This window comes from Leptidea sinapis, chromosome Z (assembly GCF_905404315.1).
Source record: "Leptidea sinapis chromosome Z, ilLepSina1.1, whole genome shotgun sequence".
NCBI classification, from domain to species: Eukaryota; Metazoa; Arthropoda; class Insecta; order Lepidoptera; family Pieridae; genus Leptidea; species Leptidea sinapis.
The window spans coordinates 3,051,183-3,064,557 of NC_066312.1; the positions used below are offsets into that span (position 1 = coordinate 3,051,183).

The 13,375-nt window shown below is 31.9% G+C and overlaps 2 protein-coding genes across 2 annotated transcripts in view; one reads left to right on the forward strand and one right to left on the reverse strand.

Annotated features, from left to right (window-relative positions):
* Positions 1–13,375, reverse strand: part of LOC126978381 (E3 ubiquitin-protein ligase MYCBP2) — a 191,168-nt gene that overhangs the window by 103,263 nt on the left and 74,530 nt on the right. The gene's annotated exons all lie outside the window — the stretch shown is intronic.
* The window catches only part of LOC126978399 (uncharacterized), a 28,917-nt gene continuing 17,177 nt past the window's right edge, over positions 1,636–13,375 (forward strand). Inside the window, exon 1 of the mRNA XM_050827171.1 lies at positions 1,636–1,859. The gene's annotated coding sequence lies outside the window, so the exon portion shown is untranslated. The remainder of the gene's footprint in view (positions 1,860–13,375) is intronic.

Consider the following 13,375-nt stretch of genomic DNA (forward strand, 5'->3'; position numbering starts at 1 on the left):
CAACAACATTTACTGAGAGACCGATTCTCACTCACTCAGATTCGCTTTCACTGTGACATTTTATTATATACCTCACAAAGGACGGATTGGAAGCTATTTTGTAAGATATTTTGACTAAAATATTTTTAGGAATTGTCTAAGATATTTTGACAAAGTACACGGTGGGAAAAGACCAACTCGCACTTAGCCGGTTTCAAATCTGTGCCTCGAGTGAACTGAACGTGCATATTGATAAGACGCATTCACTGACTCTGTTCTTGTGATAAGTCGCTGAAAAGCGGGTCGGCCGGCTTTGATGCGTTGCGGCTTATCCACGACTCATGCACTCGGGGTTAGCTAGATAAATAAATAGGTGCAGAAGTAAACAATAAATTCTATAGATATTGTTAGTGGATACATTGTTTCTAGAATATTCTTTTGTTTCGTGCATCGAAAACGTGTGAACGACCGATAGGACCTCATATTGGTAGGTTTTTCTATGACCACTGACCGCCACATTTGTGTATGTTTGTAAAGACGACACTTGATGAACGTCATAGATTTGTTTTAGCAAATACGTTCTATACACATTTCTACATATCATTAGCAGTCTGATAGCGGATCGGCATAAGTGTGCTTATCGATATAATGTAAGCACATTTTTCTCCTTAGTCTTGTGTCAATTGTCCGAATCAAATCTGAACAGAATAAATGTTTCACATTGCTGCTTATTGACCAAGAATATTTTAAACTACAGTAATAAATGCGGCAATGTAAAGTTCGTTCTGGCAGTCGAAGATTATTATTGTGTAGTTAGCAGCATGTTCCATAATTCAGCTCTGTTTTTATACGACGCGATTTGTCTATAGTCTAGCGATTTGTCTAGTTTTATCGTTAAGCTTCAGTGGTTAAACAAATATTTCAATAAAAAAAACCGATGACAATATACAAACATATAAAGCTGGGTTACATATAACAAACGACAGTCAGCAAGCTAAGGAACGATTATTCGTTCGAACTCGCCTCGCTTAATGATGATATATATGGTCAAGGCGTGCGCAGATTTCATTAAAATGAAAAATCTGACCATCGATTCGTATTCAAGTCCACAATTTCATAGATTTAAATTTTTATGCGAAACCCTATTTTTTTAAATAAAACCTGAAGTACTGAATATAAAATGATATGATTATCTGCTCAGGTGTTTACAAGAAGCAAGATATGGTATATGCAGATAGACGAAATTTGAATTGAATTTGATATAGCGTTTAGTTTAGTGGATTTTATTTCAAATTATGTTATTAATATGAAAAGTGTCAGTTTATTATTACTCAGAAATGGTTTCGAAATAGAACAGATAAGCCAATTTCAGCAAATTGAATAATAACAAAATTCGGCTACAGACTGGGGTCTTGTTCTTTAATAATAATAATCAATAATATATAATTTTATAATTTTCTGACCTTCAATACTATTAAGTATTACTTACTTCTTAGTAATTGTATTAAGGTAAGGGTTAACGCGGTCACACGAAGAGCGCGAGCTTCCATTGCCAACTTCTCACTGGTCAATAATCGCTGGGACTCTACGAAGTTCGCGCCTTACGACTCACAGCTTACGTCTCTACAGTCAAAACTCTACATCTACATTGAACATGAACATTCAGTCGCCCGCGCGTATTCTACGAGGCGCTTGTATCTGAATACAATTGCGCGCGCGCATGCTTCCTATAACCTTTCGGACTCGCCGGTATTTACGACCAACGTTAGTTCGCCAACAAATACAATCTCCACTCTCAAGTGCACATACAATACAAACTATGCAGAAATTCTTGACGTATTCGATCACTGCCAAATAGTGCTAAAGGATTAACCAGAGCGGTAGGTATTTTATAATATTTCTATATTGATAATGCATGCGTTTAATGTACAAAATTGTTTGGCATAAGTTCAAAGTAAGTAAGTAACAAACACGCGCCACTTGAAATTATAAAATACATATTCTATCGTTCGTCAAGGTTTGTTAGACCACGAAGAGCTCGTATTACGTGAAATAAATTATAACTGTTTTGCAATTATTCACGCTGTAGCCAACCAACGTCAGTATGTCATAAAGTGGCATATTACGTAAACCAGTTTGCTATTTGTATATTATTTTATATATTAATAGCATTGAGTTTCAATAAACATGGCAAAAAGCAACAAAAATTTTCGGTCGGTAAAATTTTGCGTTAAGGCTTTGTTAGAGGTTTGACAGTTAGTTATATAATAATGTATTTATATTATAATATCTATATATGTATATGAAATGGAGTTTTAGGACTTTACTATGAAGATACTTGTATAATTACTTGTAAAATAATATAATTGACATAGAAGTGAACATTTTTATTTATGCCAAATAGGCAATGCTACTTTTGCGATGGTTATTGAAATACTAATGTTATATAATATAATTATAATTGCGTTAATTCTTTGCCATTCCGTATACGACTAGAACCCACTTTAACTGTACGACCGTTACATGGTGGAGCATGTTTGGTCAGTCTCATTTAATATCCACAAAACAAAGTGCTGAGCGTGTCTATGAATGTGTTCACTGCAAATTTTTAGTGTAGTAAATTTAAATTGGGATAAATTGCTTGTAAAAAGAGCGATTGCCCCCAGTATCTAATTTAATAAAAAAAAGAGTTCCATTGAGTTTCTTCGCCCGTTCTACTTAAGTCTGAGGTATTTCTTTACTCAAAATGTGGAACAGATTACAGACTGACTTTCAACAAGCGATTTAAAAATCCTATTTTGAATAAAACAAATCGAATTTGCATTTGAGTTTTGTTTAAGAGTAGTAGTATAAGTATAGTAGCGATCAAATATTGACTTAAAATAATGCAATTCTTTAAAAGAACAATTTTTAAGCGATTATTTTATTTTGATAACTACAAGTTTTGTTGTTTATATTGAACATAAATTAAAATATTCTAAAAAGGATTTTTAAACTAAATAGACGACATAAAGTACATTTTAGTAACGGCATCAGTTTAAGTAATCCTCCCAATAATAATCGATATCGACTGTAATGGCTGTCAAGTAATATATAATCTTATCGGCTATAGTCAGACAAAATTTTTATGTTAAGCAAGCATTATTATACTTAAGCTCCTAAGCTATACACTATATAAGCTGACTGCAATGATAGTGAGAACACATATTTCGTCCCACGAGAGTAAATACTAAGTCATATTTCAAACCGGCCCTTGCCCCCTTTCCAGTGTTAGCAGTTAGACAAACACACGTGACAATCAGTTCTGTTCGTCCCAGGGTCAGAGATATTATGACGTGTTAAAAATTATACTATAATATATCGATTGAGTTTGCGTAAATTTGTGCGTAAGTTTGAGTTGGTGTAAATTTCCTTAATTGTACAAGTTTTCATAAGACAATTTACATTTAGAATTTTGTATCGACACAAACGTTTTTAATATCTTATTCACAAAAGAGAAGGAAAAAGGCGGTAGTTCCGGGACGGTACGACATGGGGTACCTTCAAAAAAAAAAGCGCGTCCTTAAAGGCTGGCAACGCCCCTGTGATTCCTCTGGTGTCCGGTGACCGGTACGCACGTTTGTCCTCCATTTTCCATAAAACAAATGAGCGTACTGATCACTTGTTAAAGTGATCACAACCACAAAGTGTCGAATGTCTTATATATTCCAAAGTTTGGTTGTACATGCAAGAAAGTTTCATGAAAACCGCACTTTAGAGAAACGCCACCCAATCAGGCGGTGATGGTGGTTTGATTTTGCGCCACGGCGACACGTGGTGCGATGGTGGAAATGGTGAATTTCAAAAATCTACTACAAAGGAGCAACGTGTTGCCATTTGAGTTGACTGATAACGGGCGCCGTTCGAGTTTGGGAAGATTCACAAAATCATGGTCGAATCTGTTCTTAACTACTCCTTCTATTGTGAGTAATAATTGTTTGATTTATCGCAGATCACAGGCACACAATTACACATTCCATCTTACATTTCAGGGTGAAGGGCGAAGTGTAACGATATTATTTGTCGTCCTGGTTAGGTTATCGGTCTAGAAATGTGAATGTATTATAACGTCAATGGTCCGTGATGTGTGTGTAAAATTTCAAGTTATTCAGAATCTTAGGTGGTGAAAATAACCTTGAATAAAAAATATTTAAGATATTGACTGAATATTTTACTCAACTCAAATGGCATGTAGTAATAAAACTTTATGAGTAGTAACTATAAGCTATTTTTTCAACTTTTGTTTTGTAAAACAACAGCGTTTAAAAATAAACTTTTTTTGTAAAACAACGGCGGTTTAATTTCAAAAATTAATTGCAAATAACTGCTTTTTTGTGATTGTATTTATGTATTTATCAAAAAGGCTTAAGAGGTATTGTTGATGAAAAATACCCTTTTACTTACGGGCCCAAGCGCACGTTGCCGATGCATAATGACTACAAAAGCAGGTAGGAAGTGAAGAGATCTAATACTCAAGTACAGGGAAACGGAATAAAAAAAGTACTAAGAATGAAGAACAACAGTTTTATTAAAATTAAATGGTCACAAATTTCACCTGTAACAAATGTGCTATCTTGTGTGGATTCTCGTTGCCCACCGACACAATTCTATTCCACAGCTCTTCTCGCGTGTTTACTGGCTCAAAATAAACACGTTGTTTCATGAGACCCCATAAAATTTAATCTAATTATTATATACTATTAACTATATAATATAAATAAATAACATTTAGACCCTACAAGACGTAGAAATTAAACCGCCGTAGTTTTACAAAAAAAGGTGAATTTTGCTACAATAAAAGTTAAAGTCGCTGCACACTAGTAGGGTTTTGAAATTGACCCCCTATATGGGGTATTCGTCTATGAAATAGCTTATAGTTACTACTCCTAAAGTTTTATTACTACACGCCGGGACACATTGTATATGCATACGGAATATAAAAAAAAAAAACAATAACGTGGCGGGCTTCTAACCGGCACCACACCCATTAGAGGCAACAGCTTTAACCATTGCACCGCTGACCTTGACGTAGAAAGATTATTTTACATAGTTAGATACCTACACATTAAGTTTATTTAAAGCGTATTAGAATCTGTCGAACAATGATGCGAATACTCTAATTGATTGACATAAACTAAATCCAATGCACTAACAGACAGGACATTTTGGAAAACCTTCATAAAACTTTTGCACCTGCACCCAGTAAAAGTCACAGCTTTTAAAATTTCAGATAAATATTATATTTTATGAACAATAGAATCCTATTACAATAGAAGCCGCAAATTATCACGAAATGCATTAACGAATTTAATTAAGGCACGAATTAAATTTACAGCGAGACAATATTGTTCATCCATTTAACATGTAGTAACATCGCTCTCAATATTCTTCAACAATATACAATTACGATTAATATTGCGCTTGCATTAACGAGTACCGAGAATTTCGGAATTAATTATATTAATCTCGCTACACCGTTACCTGGAACTACTTTCATACTTTTCATCCAAAAACAGATGAGTTGCAGTTGCTATGGTTAAACCTAGAAAATATTTATAAGGAAAATAAAACAAAATAATTCGTAAAACGTAATAAGTCAAAGGTCGTTTTATCATTATAAGTATACATAAATACGATAATAATGTTTATATAATATATCAAAGTGGCTGACGTCAATAAGTATTCACACAGAAAAATGAACACAAACGGACTATGCACGGGTCACCTTAAATTCTTTTAGGACAAACTAGCTTAATGGTCACCTAGCAGATGGTAAGTGATCACCAAAGAAATGTTCTGCAATTACATAAAAAGTGACTTCAGTCATAAAAATCGTTGCTTCTGTAAAATATATAATAATTTTATATTAAATGAAGATACCGTAATATAAAGTAGTATAAAACTTAGAACTTTCCGTGATGCGCGCACTAATGAAACCTCTCTAATTTTAAATATATTGTATTAGTATAAAAATATTCTCAAGATAGACAACTGAGTCCTACTAATTCAAAATTGGCTAATATTAAAATAAATCATAAATTGAAATTTAAAAATCAACTCGCTTACTTTGCAAATTCTTACTTCAGAAATAGAAATAAGTCCGGTATTTATTCATTGTTCAAGTACATTCAACGGTGCATCATTTCAAAGACTTCGTGCCTCAGTTACCTGTACAAAGTTGGGTCTCAGAGCAGGCGAACAAAATATAAGAACGAAGTTGTATTTGTGTGGTAGAAAAGTAAACGAACAATAATTGTGGTCCGCACTCCGCACTTCGCTCAGCTCGAGCGTAACTTAATATTGAGTTATAAGAATTCATTGTTTATTTAAATATTACCGTGTTACATCATCACTATGAGTACGTGGAGCGAACTTGTGATATTTTTAATATTAGACTTAGCATTGTAAAGTTAAGCTTTCATGGAGAACACCTTCAGCAAGCTAATTTGTATATATACTATAACATATTAAAAAAGACAAATTTAATTTAAGAATTCATTCATTGTTTCTGGTAATGTGACAAAGAATTTTATAGGTTGAGCCCAATCACGGACGAACTGATGACATCGGGGTGGGATATTCCCATCTATTCAACAATATATGATTGTATACTACATATTGCCATTTGCTTTAGATGTAAGTACGAAGTGTGACCAGATTTAAGATTGATAAAAATTCATCCTGCTATGTTCATGTTCACAAACCACGCGAATAATTTTGACAACAAGGCTTGCGTGTTCCTAAATTATAAAGAGTTGGTTACCTGACAACCATTCAAGATGGGAAATCCAAATTATAATTATTAAAATTTATTTTTGAGAAGTACTACAGTTAGTTTCAGATCCAAAATATCTCTGAGAAATTAAAATGTTTTGACTTGTGTCAGCAGTCATCGCTATGTTTTTTTTTTTATATTTAATACGAGCTGACCTGGCAAACGTTGTTCAACAAATCTATTACAAAAGAGATGATTGAGATCGGTCGAATAGTTTAGGAGTTGTTAGGGAACATACACACATACTTTCTCTTATATATATATTATATCATTATTTGAGAGTAGTTTTTACAAACGAATGATGAATGAATGAAAATGAATGGGAGATTTTTGAGTAAACATATATCAATATAGGCGAATTCTCTTTAGACAAATGCATTGCATTCGGATACCATCACATCCTGAGCTGTATGAGTCTCAGGTCTTCAGCCAACATCTGTTGATCGTAAGAAAACTACAAATATTATTTCGGTCCAAGTACATTATATATCACAGACGATAAAAACCTAGTTAAAACAACTATTAACAGGTACCCATGAAGAATGAAGTTGGTCTATTTTATTGGCGAAACTTGAAACAAAATGTGTTGAAAATTTGTATTTTTTCCTCTACAAAACACGAGCGAGATAGTAAAAAAGTTAATAAAGTTTCGTTTAAATCAACTAATTGAATTTGTATTTCCATAACGTGGAGCGCGCCAGACGTATTTCAGAGAGATTCACAATTTGAACTATGCCTTTGATAGTTATTTGTTAATTTGGTTTCCTATTTTGTTGCTCAATATTCTTTGATATTTACAAAATTGATAGAATTGATATTTCATTTCATATTTTTCGTATCTTATACATAATAAATAATACTATAATAAAAATTATTTATTGGTTTTAACATATTTTCCATAGCAAATGGTGGCAAGAACCTCCTTTTAAGCATATAAGGAATGCTTGTACCAGGGGGCTCCACTCTATCTTAGCCTTAAAATAACATACTTAGAGAACATAATCATATGATAAAACGTGTGTTTGTGTGTGTGTGAGTGTGTGTGTGTGTTATAGCGTATGTGTCGTAAGAGCAACTCAGTATTATCATAATTTTATCAACCTTAAGTAGCAGCTCAGTGTGGTTATAACAGTGATCACATAGCCTCATAATATGATTTTCTTTTGACTTTTAATGAGTAATCCGTTACTATAAAAAAATTAAAAAGATTATTAAGAAACCGTATTCTTAACCATGCCAAAGGAGCGTGAGAGTATTAAAAGTTGTATGTTGATGTTAATGTTATATAATTTTTCATCGATCCTTCTATGAGCCTGATTAGGTGAATAAGAAAAAAGATACACGCATCATAATTAAAAACTATTTGACTTAGCAATGAAGTGCAAATTTAAAGCGTAGTATTTTTTTATTAAAAAGTCGACTGCTAGAGAATTAACACCACAGTCTGCGAGGTAATGGGGCGATCGTAGCCAATCTCAAATAAATAATATTTATATTAACTTTATATGGTACAATTATTCATCATTTTACCATATAAGAATCTGAGTTCTTTGTGAGGACACCTCAAAGACGTGTGCCTCTTCTGACATGTTGTAAGTTAATATATTTGATTTATAAATCAAATTGCAAACTTAACGTACCCCGATGACGTAAATAATTTGTTATCTTAACTCTAGGAATGCATACAATTTGCATAGTTGGTGCACAGGGAGTGTACCGCAATCGTAACCTTAGGCTTTTTGTAGCTCCGCCTACTTCGAACAGGAAATCATGAGACTAATATTACTAAAAGCTATCGAAGTGATCGAAATTCTAAAAGAATTTATTATATGTTAGAGGTCGAATAATATCTAGACAATTTTGTCAATTAACATTAACAACTATTGTTATTTTTTAAACTACTTGCACAATATTATATTATTGTAGTAAATTTATAAACTAAGTCTGTCCTTGCATTCAAAATGAACATTCATTAGGTATCGGATTTGCAACAAGCATTGGCAACAAGTTTATAACTGTTTCAATTTCAAGCGACCTACCTAAGAGGATTTAAAGTTGTCAAAAGGACTTACCTCATACAGACGAGATCGTATAAGTAGGTTCTGTGCAGTTATCATATAAAGAAAATAAAGCCGTATATATAACGTTGACGAAATTATAATTGTTTGATAAAATTAATAATAAAAATAAACTTTTTGGAAACACTGCATCCATTAGAAAAAATAATTAGATGCAGAAACAAAGATTTCATGTTGCACAAAAATAATATTTGTCTAAAGTCTTATTAGATATAGGAACACTAGTCCCTAGTATAGTCTTTAGCGCTCCATCTTATAAAGCACAGAACTTAGATAAATTTTGACAGAGTGTGTTATTGCCAACATTTATAATGAATACCTGGATGGTGAATTCCAAACACAAATCCTTATAACACCTCTCCAGCAACTTATACAAAAGTATTAAAAAAAAAGCAATTTTTTGGTTTTATGAGACCACGATGGAAGTGTAATTTTCTTTTCTCAAAATACAATATTAAAATCAGCATAATAACCGAAAGAAAAAAAACATAATCCAGTGGAAAAACCTTTATCAAATGAGGGATTCGAAACTACGCGTCTCGCCTTAAATCAGGCACCGAAGACCACTCGTCCACAAAATTCAGTTACGCTTTTGGGTAATTTATTATAAAATTTAATACCATTGAGCCTAGTAGGGGGCACTACCTATTTATCTATATCTTTCTTTCTACCAAATTTATTTATAGCTAAAAGTCATCGATCAATATATGAACCACACATGTACAAAGTATTAGAAATATCAATGTAATTATAAATAGATAAAACAATGTAATTATAAATAATAGTAAATGATGCAATTACTCTTGTGTGAAGGCACCTTTAGTTCGTGGCGGGAAACGTCCAGTTACTGGCTAATTCAATTATCGTGATGACCAACTCTGGCCTGTTATTCAGACAGAATGAGATAATATACATATAAAGGGTATTGTGGATTTCATATGCGTGTTATTCCGATATTTTTATTGCCACAATAGTGTATGTCTTAACAGTATGTGCAACTTTACACAAGCATAATAACATTGACACTACAATTTAGCAAAAAATGTAGATATTGCTATATCATATTATAAATTATTTGGCATTAGTCTCTAAGTAATTGTGAGTTAGCTTGTGGCAAAAAAACAACTAGTTATTTATGATTAATTAATGAGTTATGATTAATCATTAATCAAAACCGTTTGACTATTAGTTTACGTAACCTATAACCGTATTTCTATTAACTAATAATTTAAATAAACTATTATTTATTTAAAATTATTTTTATTTTCTCTCTTTCTTCTAATCTACCCAATGTTAAAAGTTCTTGTGCGTTAAATGTATTTATATTATGATCGTGTATTTACTATTTATTGCTAGTACTTTTAGGAAACTGCTAGAAATTTTAAATAAATAAATTAATAAATTTAAAAATAAAATAATAAATCGTTAATAATCAATCGTTTTGTTTTACTTAATTACATAATTAAGTTATTAAAATAAGTTATTCAAAATATTTTATTATATTTATATAGTTTTATTCAGGAATTAAATTAAAAAGATATTGAAACACACTAGAATGACAATTTTTTTTGTTAATAATTATGATATCATGGATTTTTAAGCCCTACAAGCAATATTCTTAAAAGAGGATCCGAAGCTATCGCCTCACGTGTTTCGTAAAGATGTCTGTGAGAAAAATATAGAAAAGATTATATTAGTTCAATTTCTTTACTTGCAAGTTTTAACTTCACTGTGTAATATAAATGCTTGTTAAGCTTGACTGGTTAGTCCCAAAAATAATAGTTTAGTAAATTTAATACAAATCGTTAAAGCCAAGTACTTACTTACTACCTACTTAATTATTAATATGTATTTGTATATCTAAGCACAGTAATTGTTCGATTAAACATATTAATTAAGATCGATCATTAAAATGCAAAGGCAACTTGAACTATTGAACTGTAACGAGATACTAGAAAGGCTAATCTAATTTGCGGTCGTTAATTATTCCGAAAGCCAACTACGTCAGTGTGAGGATCAAGCGACAGTAAACAATTATATTAAGTTAAAAACTGCAGCAGGAAATGCATTTGATTTAATGAATTAAATAATGGAGTTTAGTTTTAGTTTAGAATCCAGTTTCTAGTTGCGCGGTGGATTGGATAGGATTTTAGTCATTTTAACGACTGGAGTTAGCATAAAGTGAATTTGTTGCGAACTTATAATGATCGCGTGGCATACCGAAAACCCACAGTATTTAATGATGAAGAGACATGACTTTACAGGATTAACACATTACAATAGATATTATTATGTTGATGTTGTAATAAATCCTTTGTGAGCCTCTACTTCTTGTGATGACTATTGCTCCCATATAAATCTTAATAAGCAGGTATTCTAAATGACATAGCCACTTTATAGGTGGCTTATAGACCACCAGCAAATAATAGTCTAAGATCCCAATTCTCATTTCTGCAACTATCTGTTTTTTTGATAAAAACTTATTTTAATGGAATGTTGTTGTTAATACATACTCCCTGTATGTATTAGCGATAGGTATCCCATAAAAAATTAACAATAATATACATTTTTACAACTAGCAACCCTAAAATTGGGATTGACTGAGATCTGGCAAACATTATTTTTTTCCATTCTTTACAGCATTTTTATTAAAATGACGTAAATTTTTATGAAAAAATAAATAGTTGCAAATTATATCAGCAAACTTAATTATGCTTCATTTAATTAAATAATTTTTACAGGCAATAATATTTCTAATATATTTCATACTACCTCAACATTCATTTAGAAGTAGTTTTATTCACAAAACAGATACCTTCAGAATCGAGCAGTAATATAAGTACTATTTAATTAAAGTATACACTTGCTTTTTTACATGTACAAGATGAATTTCACAAGTATAACTAACATTTTTTTGTATTGGTTTGACACTTAGCGATCTATTTGTAATTTTTTTTACACAAACGAGTTAATAGTTAATTAAATTGAATACTTAAAAGATGAGATAAAGATACCGGGGCCAGTATCAAAGGACAGGTAACTTTCGTTTACATATTATGGTGTACATGTTTGAGCCCTGACTCCACCTTAACATGAGTCAGTCCCCGCATTCCCTACGTTTGCGAGAATGTTCCTCATTTCAACAGTTTGTCCGACTTGTGCTCATAACATAAAAGCGATAACATCTCAACATTAGTACACATCATTTTATTCTTGTTTTACTACCCAATAATTACACGTGTCTTAGAGAAACATTTCTCATATTATGCTTCTGACCTCACACACTAGTCTTAAACTGTGTGTCGACATTTAGATGTAGTAGAGTCAATGACTTTACTACATCTTAATGAGTAATTCAGAAACTTTTGCTACCCCTTTATAAGACTGTTGTCAGGCACAGGATAATGTAAGTTTTGTTTTAGTGAAAGTTTACATATAGAAGAACTAAACAAAATCTACTACACTATATTATATCCTACACTACACGTGATTGTCAACATATTTCCTTTAAATCCATATCGCTCTTTAAATGATGTTGTTTCTCGATCTGTCATTCAAGCTAACTCTACAAATTCAACGTAAAAAGTTCTCGCTCGCATTTTTACTAACATTAAAACAGAATGTACATAAAGAACTGCTTGTAAATTCCTCCATTATTTGATCAGTTCGAAGACGTCCACTGTTGGACAAAACCTCCCTCACTATTTGATATGTTACATTAATACTAATATCTGGAAGACGGAGCCTTGCTTCGATTTTTAAGAATGTGCAAAACTTGAATAAAAAAAAAAAATATATGACATCTGGATTCGAACGGGGTCTTCTGCTTTCCAGATCACTCAATGTCCCATCTGAGCCATTATAGTCTTGTATATAGTGGCGAAATTTACTTTTGTATTCTAATGTTATTGAAACTGTTTTTCCTTAAAACACGGATAAAACTACATTTTTTTTAAATTGAAACGTTACTAGATCGATTTATCGCCTTCGAAATCCCCTGTATACTAAATTTCATTAAAATCGTTGGAGCCGTTTCCGAGATTCAGATTATATACATACAAGAAGTTTTATGCGTCAAGAGTCATGAAATAATATTGTAATTTCGAAATGTTTATCTTCAACAGTTCTTATAAAATTTAGCTTTGAGTTACACATAATGTTTAACCACCGTTTTGTTTTACCTATACTTCAGACCGGAATAACAAAACAAAAACTTTTTTTCTCTGACCGATCGTTTTGTCCAGGCAACAATTAAGGGATATAAATCTCCAATAAATATTATAAACAAACTTTCAAATATGTGACATTTACAATGAAAAAATAAGAAAGTAGGGTGATATCACGATATGCAATTACCGAGAAATATGTCGCAAAACCTGTTTTTTTCCTCGCATCGCCAAAATGTTTTAACACGCATATAATTAAAAAATCAAGAGCAACTGCGTCATCACATATCGTTTTAAAACAATATTCAACCGGTTTTAGATGAATCTTAATGCCAACA